Source organism: Erinaceus europaeus, chromosome 2, assembly GCF_950295315.1.
Source record: "Erinaceus europaeus chromosome 2, mEriEur2.1, whole genome shotgun sequence".
Taxonomy (NCBI): Eukaryota; Metazoa; Chordata; class Mammalia; order Eulipotyphla; family Erinaceidae; genus Erinaceus; species Erinaceus europaeus.
Genome location: NC_080163.1, coordinates 121,714,985 through 121,726,983, shown reverse-complemented (window position 1 = coordinate 121,726,983; position 11,999 = coordinate 121,714,985).

Below are 11,999 nucleotides of genomic sequence, written 5' to 3'. Positions count from 1 at the left end.
AATTACCAGTTAATGTGAAACTCAAGAAGAATTCTGGGAAGTCCAAGAGCTGCCATTTGGCCCCTTCTGTAGATGGAGCAAAACTGTGCCCCTTGTGGAACTTTCTAACCTCTTGAGCTGACCCATACTTGGTCAGCAAGACAGACTCAGAGGCCAGATCCCTGCCCCTTCCTTTAGGCTTATAAGGAGGAAGAACCAGAAATGCCCCTGACTTCCTGTCATTTTGACTAATCTCAGAAGCAGGTCATAGGGGATGCCCCAGGCCCTGAAGCACTTACTCCCCATCTTGGCCAGCCTGCTTGCCCAGTTGCTAGAGGTGGGCTGGGTTGTTGTTCTCAGTTCATAAGCAGGTAACTGCCCTCTGCCCTCAGTTTCTAAAGAGTACAGACCGTGTGTGTGTGTGTGTGTGTGTGTGTGTGTGTGTGTGTGTGTGTGTGGAGGGGGTGGGGGGGGAGAGAGAGAGAGAGAAAGAGAAACAGACTGTTCAATAGGTACATTTCCTTCTGCTCCAAGTTCACAGGATGCTGTTATTGGTGGTCCGGGTGGTGGCGTAGTGGATAAAGCATCCACTTTAAAGCATCAGACTCTCAAGCATGAGGTCCTGAGTTCAATCCCTGGCAGCACATGTACCAGAGTGATGTCTGGTTCTTTCTCTCTCTCCTCCTATCTTTCTCATCAATAAATAAATAACATCTTTTTTTTTTTTTTTTTAAAAAAGATGCTGTTATTAAAGGTAGGTTAACAGAATCTCTACATTTAGCAAAGCCTAAGAGGAGGGGGAGCCAGGGGCAGTGGGTTGGGGACTAGGGTTAGAAAAGTGAGAAGTAACAAACAGAACGCAGCTGGTAATAAACTGATGGAAGCTTGTAAGTAACAGAATGTCCTAGTCTAGTTTAAGTGTTTAGATGGTGACTGGCTACAAAGTGGAGGACAAGGGAATGAGCAATAATAATCAACACCAGGCACTTTAAAGCCTATTGGATTGGAACTTCATAGCAATCTCTCCCTCTCCCTCTCCCTCTCCCTTTCCTGTTTATGAGAAAGAGGGAGAAAGATAACCAGAGCATCACTCTGACATATGTGATACTGGGGATCAAAATTCAAGTCAAGTACCTTATCCACTCCATCACTTCCAGGGCCACTAAGTTGTTTTTCAAGCATAGAAAATAAAGGAATTGGGAGTCGGGCGGTAGCGCAGCAGGTTAAGTCACATGGCACAAAGCGCAAGGACTGGCATAAAGATCTCGGTTTGAGCCTTTGGCTCCCCACCTGCAGGGGAATCACTTTCTCTCCCCATCTCTGTCTTCCCCTCCTCTCTCCATTTCTCTCTGTCCTATCCAACAATGAAGACAGACAACAATAACTACAACAATAAAACAAGGGCAACAAAAAGGGAATAAATAAATATTTTTTAAAAAAGGAAAAAGAAAATAAAGGAATTACTATTGGGCAGGGGTAGATAGCATAATGGTTATGTAAACAGACTCTCATGCCTGAGGCTCCAAAGTCCCAGGTTCAATCCCCAACACCACCATAAGCCAGAGCTGAGCAATGCTCTGGTTAAAAAAGAAAAGAAAGAATTACTATTTATTTTAAAAATTCTTCTTCCTTGATAAAGCTTGGAAGATTTGATAAGCAGGTGTTTTGTGAAGAGATGCAACTGTGTAGGCACAGCAGCCAGGTAAAGTAACTCTTCACATGTGTAGTGATTCCATTTATGTGACACTGAAGATCAGGCAGGCTGGGGAGCAGGGAGTGGGAGGGGGTTGAGTTAGTGGAAATTGTCTGTGTTGTCACTGTGGGTGCCCGGGATGTGGACATGTGTTAGAACAGATGCATTCAGTTTGTAAATACACCTTCCATAGGTTGATTTAAAAACACCTCTGAGGCCCCCTGCTGGTGAGATTGGGTCAGTGTACCCAGAAGGGATTCATTCTTCAGAACACATGGATGGGCTTTCCTCCTTGCCTTTAGGATGTGTGATCTCTTCCTTTTAGGGCTGAAGCTCCTGTCTACTTCAGGAGAACTAGGGATGCTTGGCAGGAGCTGAACTGGAAGGATGGCATCCAAATTTATCTTTTAGAGTTTGTAGTGAGATAATAGTTATGGTGTAGGTAACAGAAGAAGGGTTTCCCAACTTATTTGTTAGTTTTTGTCTCACTAGTGCTTTTGCTGAGGCTTTGCAAAAACCTCCTGGCGGACCTTCCTGCCACTCCTCTTTTTCATCTTGTCAGTGTTTCCTTTTTATAAATAAAAATAAAAGAAAAGAAATAAGTAGTCTGGGAGGTGGTGCAGTGGAGAAAGCATTGGATTCTCAAGCATGAGGTCCTGAGTTCAATCCCCAGAAGCACATGTACCAGAGTGATGTCTGGTTCTTTCTCTCTCTCCTCCTATCTTTCTCATAAATAAATAAATAAATAAATAAATAAATAAATAAATTCTTAAAAAAAAGAAATAAACTGAGAAAGGCCATAGCACCAAAGCTTCCTCCAATGAAAGTCTGGTCTTAAACCTGGATTATGGGCATGGCAAAGCAGGCACACTATCTAGATAAAATATTTTATTGGTCCACCCCATTAAAATCCTTTTTTATTTTTCTTTCTTTTTTTCTTTTTTCAACCAGAGCACTATTGAGTTCTGACTTATGGTGATGCCAGGGATTGAGCCTGGGGTCTGGGAGCCTCAGGTATGGAAATCTTTTTGCATCTCTCTAGAGCTTTCCTTCTCCCCACTCCTTACCCCACCCCCCAATTCTTTAGCTCCCATTTATGCTTCCAGAGTCAGTCCCATGAACTTGCTATTCAAGCAAGAGGGGAAACAAAACTCAGTGCCTCGCACAGGGGACAGGATGCATGTTCTTCCCACCCATTTGCAGCCGTGTGTGTGTGTGTGTGTGTGTGTGTGTGTGTGTATGTATGTATAGAAAAAAAAAGAGGTGTGGGAACACAATATGTCCTGAACTTTCCTCTAGAACTGAGGGAAGGAGGGTAGTTAGAGGGAGAGCTGGAGCAAAGTCTGGGAGCCCTGCCCACTGTGATGTGGAAGGGATACATTGTGTATTGGGATGCAGCTCCTACTTAAGTTGCTGGTATGGGGTGGATAGAGATAGTGGCAGAGGTGAGGCTAGCTCGCTGGGGGGTAGGGATGGGGAGAGCCGAATGGTGCCCCAAGAAGTTATGTCCAAAGGCAAACCCCAGAACCTATAAATGTGACCTGGTTTGGATAGAGTCTGCAGGTGTGGCCAAGTAGAGAGTCTGTGGATGGGAGTTCTGGGTTATCCAGGTAGGTCCTGAAGACTGTGACTGTGTCCTTCATGAGAAAAGAAGGCAGAAATCTCCCAATAAAGAAATAAAGAAAAAAAATAAGGCAGAAAGTGGGGTGTTGCAATAACAAATAACACCCAGAACTCTCAGCCAGGAAGAGGTAAGAAGGATCCTCCCCCTGAGTCTTTGGAAAGAGATCCCTGCCGACACTTGGGCCCAGGCTGTGGCCCTACTGATGGTAGCAGGATCATGGGCACCAGAGGGTGAGGGTGTGGGGGCAGTACCAGCCAATGGGTCCTCAGAATTCACCTTGGGGGCTTCATGGACACCTCAGCCTATGCAGACTCTAAAGCCTGGCCACCAATGTGTGTTTGCATCTGGAAAGCGTTACTTGATTGCTAGAAAAATAATCAGGGGGAACCCAGGACATTTCTGGTAAAGAGGCTCTAAGAAGGCACCGCTGGAACTGGATGAGTCAGGGTGGTGCAGAGGGAGTGCTGTGTGGTCTGTGTAGCCGTCTTGGCCTCTGGCCTCCACCACGCAGGCTGCTGTGCCTGGAAGCTGGATCTAGCAGACTCTCCCAGAGGGCAGAGGGATGTGTGTGTGTGTGTGTGTGTGTGTGTGTGTGTGTATGTGGGGGGAGGTGGGGGGAGGCCTTTGTGGTCACTCTGGTCCACTTTTGTAGACACAACTGATCACAGGCCTATGCCCAGGTACTGTGGCTGCCATAACAAATGACCACCACCTAGTGGCTCCAAGCAATAGCAATCACTGCCCTATAACCTGAAGTTAACAGTCTGACTAGGTCTCCTGAGCTAATGTCAAGGTGTGGGTGGAACTGATTCCTTCTGGAGGCTCCAAAGAAGAGTTCCTTTCCTGAATTTTCCCAGATTTAAGAAGTGCCCACATTCAGACTGGTGAGACAGCTTAATGGTGATACAAAATTCTTTCATGCCTGAGGCTCTGAACTCCCCAGTTCAATCTCCAGCCAGAGCCAAACAGTGCTCTGGTTACCTCTCTCTTATTTCTCATTAAAAACAATAATAAATAAAATACTAAAAAAAAGAAGTGCCCACATTCCTTGACTGGTAATGCCTCAAAGGGCATCACACCCAAGATCTCCTTTTTAAAAATGATTAACAGGAGTCGGGCTGTAGCACAGTGGGTTAAGCGCAGCGGGTTAAGAGCAGGTGGCGCAAAGGACAAGGACCGGCATAAGGATCCCAGTTCGAACCCTGGCTCCCCACCTGCAGGGGAGTCGCTTCACAAGCAGTGAAGCAGGTCTGCAGGTGTCTATCTTTCTCTCCTCCTCTCTGTCTTCCCCTCCTCTCTCCATTTCTCTCTGTCCTATCCAACAACAATAATAACTACAACAATAAAACAACAAGGGCAACAAAAGGGAATAAATAAATAATAAAATAAAAATAAATAATTAAAAAAACTTAAAAAAAAAGATTAACATTAGAGAAAAGGACAGAGAGAAAGAACCAGAGCACATTTGCTGTCAGGGAGATTAAAAATGGGATGTGTTGCCTCTCATAAGAAAGACACACACAGAGAGAAGCAGAGCATCATTCTGGTACACACAACATCAGGGACCTAACCTAGGACTTCATGCTTCTAAGTGTGAAGTTCTAGCCAATGCACCACCTCCCAGGTTGCATTATACTGCTTTTGCAGTTAACAGTGAAGGTCAAATGAAAGACCACATAAGTTGAATGCCTTCTAAGTTCTCATTCAATACATCTTTTTTCTTTCAGATTATTTACTTTGGGAGTCGGGTGGTAGCACAGCAAGTTAAGCACAGGTGGCGCAAAGCTCAAGGACCAGTGTAAGGATCCCGGTTCGAGCCCCCAGCTCCCCACCTGCAGGGGAGTCCCTTCACAGGCGGTGAAGCAGGTCTGCAGGTGTCTATCTTTCTCTCCCCTTCTCTGTCTTCCCCTCCTCTTTCCATTTCTCTTTGTCCAATCCAACAACGACAGCATCAACAACAACAACAATAATAACTACTGTTATAAATAAAACAACAAGGGCAACAAAAGGGAATTAAAAAAAAAAAATCATTTACTTTTGGAGTCCAGCAGTGGCTCCTCAGGTAGAGCACACATGGCATCATGCTCCTCAGGTAGAGCACACATGGCATCATGCTCAAGCCTTTGGCCTCTACCTGCAGAGAGTAAGCTTCATGAATAGTGAAGCAGTGCTGCAGATATCTCTTTTTTCTTTCCCTGTCTGTCTCCTCCTCCCCTCCCCTCTTAATTTCTGTCCTATCCAATAAAGAAAAAAAAAAAGGGGGGGGGAATTGTGGCCCGAGAGGTGGCGTAGTGGATTCTCAAGCATGAGGTACTGAATTCAATCCCTGGCAGCACATGTACCAGAGTGATGTCTGGTTCTTTCTCTCCTCCTATCTTTCTCATGAATAAATCAATAAATTCTTTTTTAAAAAAGGGGGAGAGAAATTTACCACCAGAAGCAGTGAATTCATTGTACAGGTACCAAGCCCTAGCAGTACCCTTGGCGGCAGTGGAGAAACAAAAAAGATCATGTACTTTTATAAGAGAGAGAAAAACACCACTCAATCCTGGTATATATAGTATCAGGGATGGACACTGGGGCCTCACCCACACATGTCTTATGCTGTTTTAATAAGCTCTCTCCCAGACCCTAATGAATCTGGAGTGTTGGGGTCTTCCCTCCAGGCAGCTGTAAGATTGCTCCATCCTTGTTGGAGTCTGCTGCTATCTGTGACATAAGCCATAGAAGACAGTTTGACAGATTTGGGAGACATCAACCACCCAGGAGTAGGAGCAGGACAGGGCAGAGTGGGGGACAGGACACCTCAGTTGTCACCCAGGCATTCATGAACAAATGCTGGTTAAAGACCCTGGGCCTTGTAGAAAGGAACAGTTAACCTGAGCACTCCAGAGTGGTTCTGTTGTTCTTTCTGTTTCACAGAGTAAGTCAGGATGTCCCCAGTTTCAACCCAGGAAGTGATGGAGCTTGGGTTCAGGACCCAACAGGCATGTGGAAGTTCCATGTCAGGAGGAGATATGAGGGTCCCTCACAGTGAAGGAGGAGAGGCAGAGCGGACTTCCATGCTGGGGGCAGAGGAGAGCTGGCTTCCATTCTGTCCTGTTTCACCTGTTCCTCCAGCTGGCATGGAGGGGGCTAGTTGTCATAAGGACCACGTACACACTTTCTGTGGGAGGATGAGCTGCACTGAGAGGCTTGGCTTCCTCCCAAGGCTGATAGAAAGACCACACCCTGGTCATAAAACCTCAAATTCAGCCTCTTTTATGAGAGGAATAAAGTATTATTCACTGTGGTAGTATTCACTGACTTTCCTGAGCAGTTCCCAGCCAGGGGTCTTACTACTCTCTGGCTCATATGCTTGATGTTACAGAGAGGAGAGGTGGGAACCCAGCATGTACCAGGCAGAGACGTGAGCTGGTCCAGGTTAATGGTCTAGGGCAGCGTGAACAAGGAGCCTCTCATACAGTTGAGAAATAAGAGTCTCTGCCTTTAGGTAATCAGACTTACGCTTCCCCTTGAGAATGAAGACGTGCCTGATGATGATTCCAAGGAGAATAAAGGGGGGGATGGGCAGTAGAGCACTGGGTTAAGTGCACATAGTATGAAGAGCAGGGACCAACAGAAGGATTCCGTTTGAGCCCCCAGCTCCCCACCTGCAGGGGAGCCACTTCGTAAGCGGTGAAGCAGGTCTGCAGGTGTCTGTCTCTCCCCCTTTCTGTCTTCCCCTCCTCTCTCAATTTCTCTCTGTCTTATTCAACAACAGCAGCAGCAGCAGTAACAACAACAATAGCAGCAACAACAGCATTTGGAAAAAAATCACCTCCAGGAGCAGTGAATTTGTAATATAGGCACTGAGGCCCAGTGATAACACTAGAGGCAAAAACAAAACAAAAAAACAAAGGGAGTTGGGCTACGGTAGCACAGCGGGTTAAGTACACGTGGTGCAAAGTGCAAGGACCAGCTTAAGGATCCCGGTTCGAGCCCCCAGTTCCCTACCTGCAGGGGAGTCACTTCATAGGTGGTGAAGCAGGTCTGCAGGTGTCTATCTTTCTCTCCACCTCTCTGTCTTCCCCTTCTCTCTCCATTTCTCTCTGTCCTATCTAACAACAACAACATCAATAACAACAACAACAATAACTACAACAACAATAAAAAAACAAGGGCAACAAAAGAGAAACTAAGTAAGTAAATATTTAAAAAAGATTAAAAAAACAACAACCCCTGTCTGGCCAGGGACATAGCTCAGTTGGTACAGAGTGCAGGACTTGCATGCCTGCAGTTTAATCCTCAGTGCCACATATATTTCAGTGGTACTCTGGTTTCTCCCACCTTCAGCCCCATGCCAACTTTCTTTCTTTTTTTTCCCCTCCCCTCCCACCCCATGTTGGAGCTGAGGGAATGGAATAGAGGCTTGTCCAAACCAAGTGTGGCCTCTGGGCTTTTGTTTTGGAGAGAAGGAGGAAGAGGAGAAGGAGGAGTAAGAGGAAGAGGAGGAGGAGGAGAAGGAAAAGGAAGAGGAGAAGGAGGAGGAAGAAAAAGAGGAGGAGGAGATGGAGGAGAAGAAGGAGGAGGAAGAGGAGTAGAAGGAAGAGGAGGAAGAGGAAGAGGAGGAGGAGATAGAGCCCAACTTTCTTTCTCACAGGGAATAGAGTTTTAAAATTTCAAGGCAGAAAAATAAAAGAGAACAATCTAAGAACAACAAAACACCTCCCTTATTCTAACACTTGATTGTCTTTACTTTTAAGCTGAAGGTTCCAAGACTAGCTACTGTGAGTAAGGAAGACTATGCCCATTTTCCAGAAGCTAAATGTGGGTCCCTTGCAGGAAGCATCAGAAAACGTAACACTGTCACAATGCCAACACAAGAAGGGAAAGTCTTTACTGCAGTCTAAAGTGCAAGACACATAGGAACAAGGCTCACTGTCTGAGGATATTTATAGAGAGCCAGGAAGAAGAACTGGAAACTTTTATCTATTTTCTGAAAAGCAGGAGGCCTGGGCAGGGAGGTGCCTCAGTAGCAGAGGGCTTGCCTTACTTATGTGAAGTCATAGGTTCAATCCCTGATACAGCATTAAATTGCAAGACAGTGCTCTTGTTTTTCTTTCCCTTGACCATTTCAATAAGGGAAATTTTTCTTTCTTTCTTTTTTTTTTGCCTCCAGGGTTATCACTGGGGCTCAGTGCCTGCATTACAAATCCTCTGTTCCTGGAGGCCATTTTTCCCATTTTGTTGCCCTTGTTGTGCTTGTTGTAGTTGTTATTGTTGTCATAGCTGTTGTTGTTTTTAGATAGAACAGAGAGATATGGAGAGAGGAGGGGAAGACAGAGATTGGGAAAGAAAGATAGACACCTGCAGACCTGCTTCACTGCTTGTAAAGAGACCCCCCTGCAGGTGGGGAGCTGGGGGTTTGAAGCGGGATTCTCACATAGGCCCTTGAGCTTTGCACCATATGCGCTTAACCCGCTACACTAAAGCCCCGGAAATTTTTTTTTTTTTAAAGGTAAAAGGGAATGTGGGCTTCAGGATAAGCAGGATGTGCTTTATGTGCATTTTCCCCATTATAACAGGCCCAGGACTCTGTTATTGGTTCTGGGGAGACAGCATAATGCTATGCTATGAAAAAGGCCTGAGTCAGGTATGCCTGAGGCTCTAGCGTTTCAGGTTCAATCCTTGGTACCACCTCAAGCCAGAGTTGAGTAGTGTTCTGGTCTGTCTCTTTGTGTCTTTGCAATAAAGGCAAACAATTCTGTTGTTTGCTTTGAAGGCAAAAAACAAACAGGAATGATTTCTGCTTGTGATTTTTAAAAAAATTATATTAAAAAATATATTGTATTTAGCAATGATGAGAAAGGAGGAGAGAGAGAAAGAACTCAGGACCTCATTCTTGAGAGTTCAATGCTTTCTCCACTGAGCCACCTCCCGGACTACCTGCTTGTGATTTTTTGCAAAATAAATTTTAACATATTCACCACCCTTCTTAAAGGCAGTTCCTGCAAATAGAGTGTAAGATAGTTATTATTTTTTTGTCTAACTCAGTTTTCAGTGCCAGGTTGCCTCGTACCTCAAGGACCAGGTCAGGTAGTTCTGTCCCTTTGGGACCATGGTTTTACTTCCTACTTTGTACTTTATACTCTTTTCTCTCCTTTACTTCTCTTTTCTTTCTTTCTTTCTTTCTTTCTTTCTTTCTTTCTTTCTTTCTTTCTTTCTTTTCATTTATTTATTTATTTAGCCTCCAGGGTTATCGCTGGGGCTCGGTGCCTGCACCATGAATCCACTGCTCCTGGAGGCTACTTTTCCTCTTTTGTTGCACTTGTGTTTTATCGTAGTTGTTATGATTGTTATTGTTGTCATTGCTGTTGTTGTTGGATAGGACAGAGAAACTGAGAGAGGAAAGGAAGACACAGGGGGGAGAGAAAGCTAGACACCTGTAGACCTGTTTCACCACTTGTCAAGAGACCCCTGGGCTGCAGGTGGGGAGCCAAGGGCTCGAACTGGGATCTTTAAGTTAGTGCTTGTGCTTTGCGCCGTGTGCGCTTAACCCACTGCACTACCGCCCGATCCTCTTTCCTTTTCTTTTCTCTTTCCTTTCCTTTCCTTTCCTTTTCTTTCCTTTCCTTTCCTTTCCTTTCCTTTCCTTTCCTTTCCTTTCCTTTCCTTTCCTTTCCTTTCCTTTCCTTTCCTCTCCTCTCCTCTCCTCTCCTCTCCTTTTCTTTCCTCTTTTCTTTTCTTTTCTCTTCTCTTCTTCTCTTTTTTTCTTTTTCCATTGTTGTTGTTGGATAGTACAGAGAGAAATTGAGAGAAGAGTGGAAAACAGAGAAGGGGAGAGAAAGATAGACACCTGCAGACCTGCTTCAATGCTTTCAAAGTGACCCCCCTGCAGGTGGGGATCTGGGGCCTCGAACCAGGATCCTTGCGCCAGTCCTAGTGCTTAGCATTATGTGAGTTTAACCTGGTGCACTACCGCTGGGCTCCCCCAGAACATTTTCTTTTCTTTTTTTTTTGTGTTATTTTTTTTAAATTTCTTTATTGGGGGATTAATGTTTTACATAACTTTTTCTTTTATGTGAAAGAAATTAGACATAGGTAACCAACTGATATAGAGACTTGTAATGTCCTGATGGGCAGAGGTGCCAAGATACCTCATAGCCCAGGATGACTACTTCATTGCAGCCATCATATTCATACTTCAGACAGGAAGATGAAAGAGATCAATGAAAGGCACTCTTCCCTTCCCTGAGGGAGACTTCCTACAAGTTGTATACATATTATTCCATTCACTGCTCTTTGGCAGAGATGTAGTTCTCTCAACAGGAGAAGGCTCAAGGGAGGCTCAATGTGCTCAGTTAGTATCAGGAATCTCTCTGTTTTTAAGGAATCTCTCTGTTTTTAAGGAAGAGAACAGATCAGGTATCAGGAGGCAACTTGAGCATTTGGTGTCCCCACTGGGGAGTTTTGTGGTGGGAGGGATCTGGCACTGAAGTGGAGGAACAGGGAGCTGGCAACATGGCCCCATCACAGCCACAAATCACGCCAGACCGGGCATCGATGGCTTGGCAGTCTAATCACTTTTCATTAACTTTTCTTGGCTATTGAGAAGGGGGCTGTGAGTGTTCCAGGATAATTGTTGATACTACAAAACTATAAAAATCATTCTCATCCAAGTCCTGTGACCAAAACCTTCCTGAAAGTTCCCTATATTCTTTTTTTTAAATGTCTTTATTGGGGAATTAATGTTTTACATTCAACAGTAAATACAATAGTTTGTACATGCATAACATTCCCCAGTTTCCCATATAACAACACAACCCCCACTAGGTCCTCTGAATCCTTCTTGGACCTGTATTCTCCCCACCCACCCACCCCAGAGTCTTTTACTTTGGTGCGATACACCAATTCCATTTCAGGTTCTACTTGTGTTTTCTTTTCTGATCTTGTTCCCTATATTCTAATGAGAGAGTTAACAAGGCTTCTCTTTCTGGCTACCTCATTGACTCAACTGGTATTCCTCACCAGTCAAAACCTCACAACTGGAACTGGACTAGAATAGAGAGTGTGTGTGTGTGTTTATGTATTGGGCCAGTTAACTAATAAGTAGCACAATACAGAATTGTTAAAATAAGGAGGTGGCCCAGCAGGAAGCTCAGTAGATCACAAACCTGTGAGGTTCTGAGCTCAGTCTTCAGCACCACACATGCCAGAGCACTGCTCTGGTCTTTGTCTCATAGGGGTTTTTGCCTCGAGACCTTTCATGCTTGTTGCCCTCTACCTGGATAACCCCTGACCCATCTCCTGCCAGTCTTCTAGATTATTTATTTAACCAGAGCACTGCTCAGCACTGGCTTATGGTGGTGCTGAAGACTGAACCTGGGACCTCATAGCCTCAGGCATGAAAATCCCTTGCATAGCCATTATGCTATCACCCATCTATCCAGTCCTCTTGAACTATTTGTCTTTTGGTCATCTCTCTGTCCAGCCTCCCCTTCCTTGGGGCAACTGCTGTCTCTCCAACTCTGACCTCAGCCTCCTGCTGCCTTGGGTGGGCCTAGGCAACCCTTAGGTGTTTTCCTGGGGTCATGGTCTGGGGGCAACAGCTGCATCCCACAGTGTGCTCTCTTCCCCAACACACTGAGGCAGAATGTGAGAGCGAGCAGTCTATTGAAGAACTGCTTCTTGGACATGTTATGAGGAGGGTGAGGAAGTCAG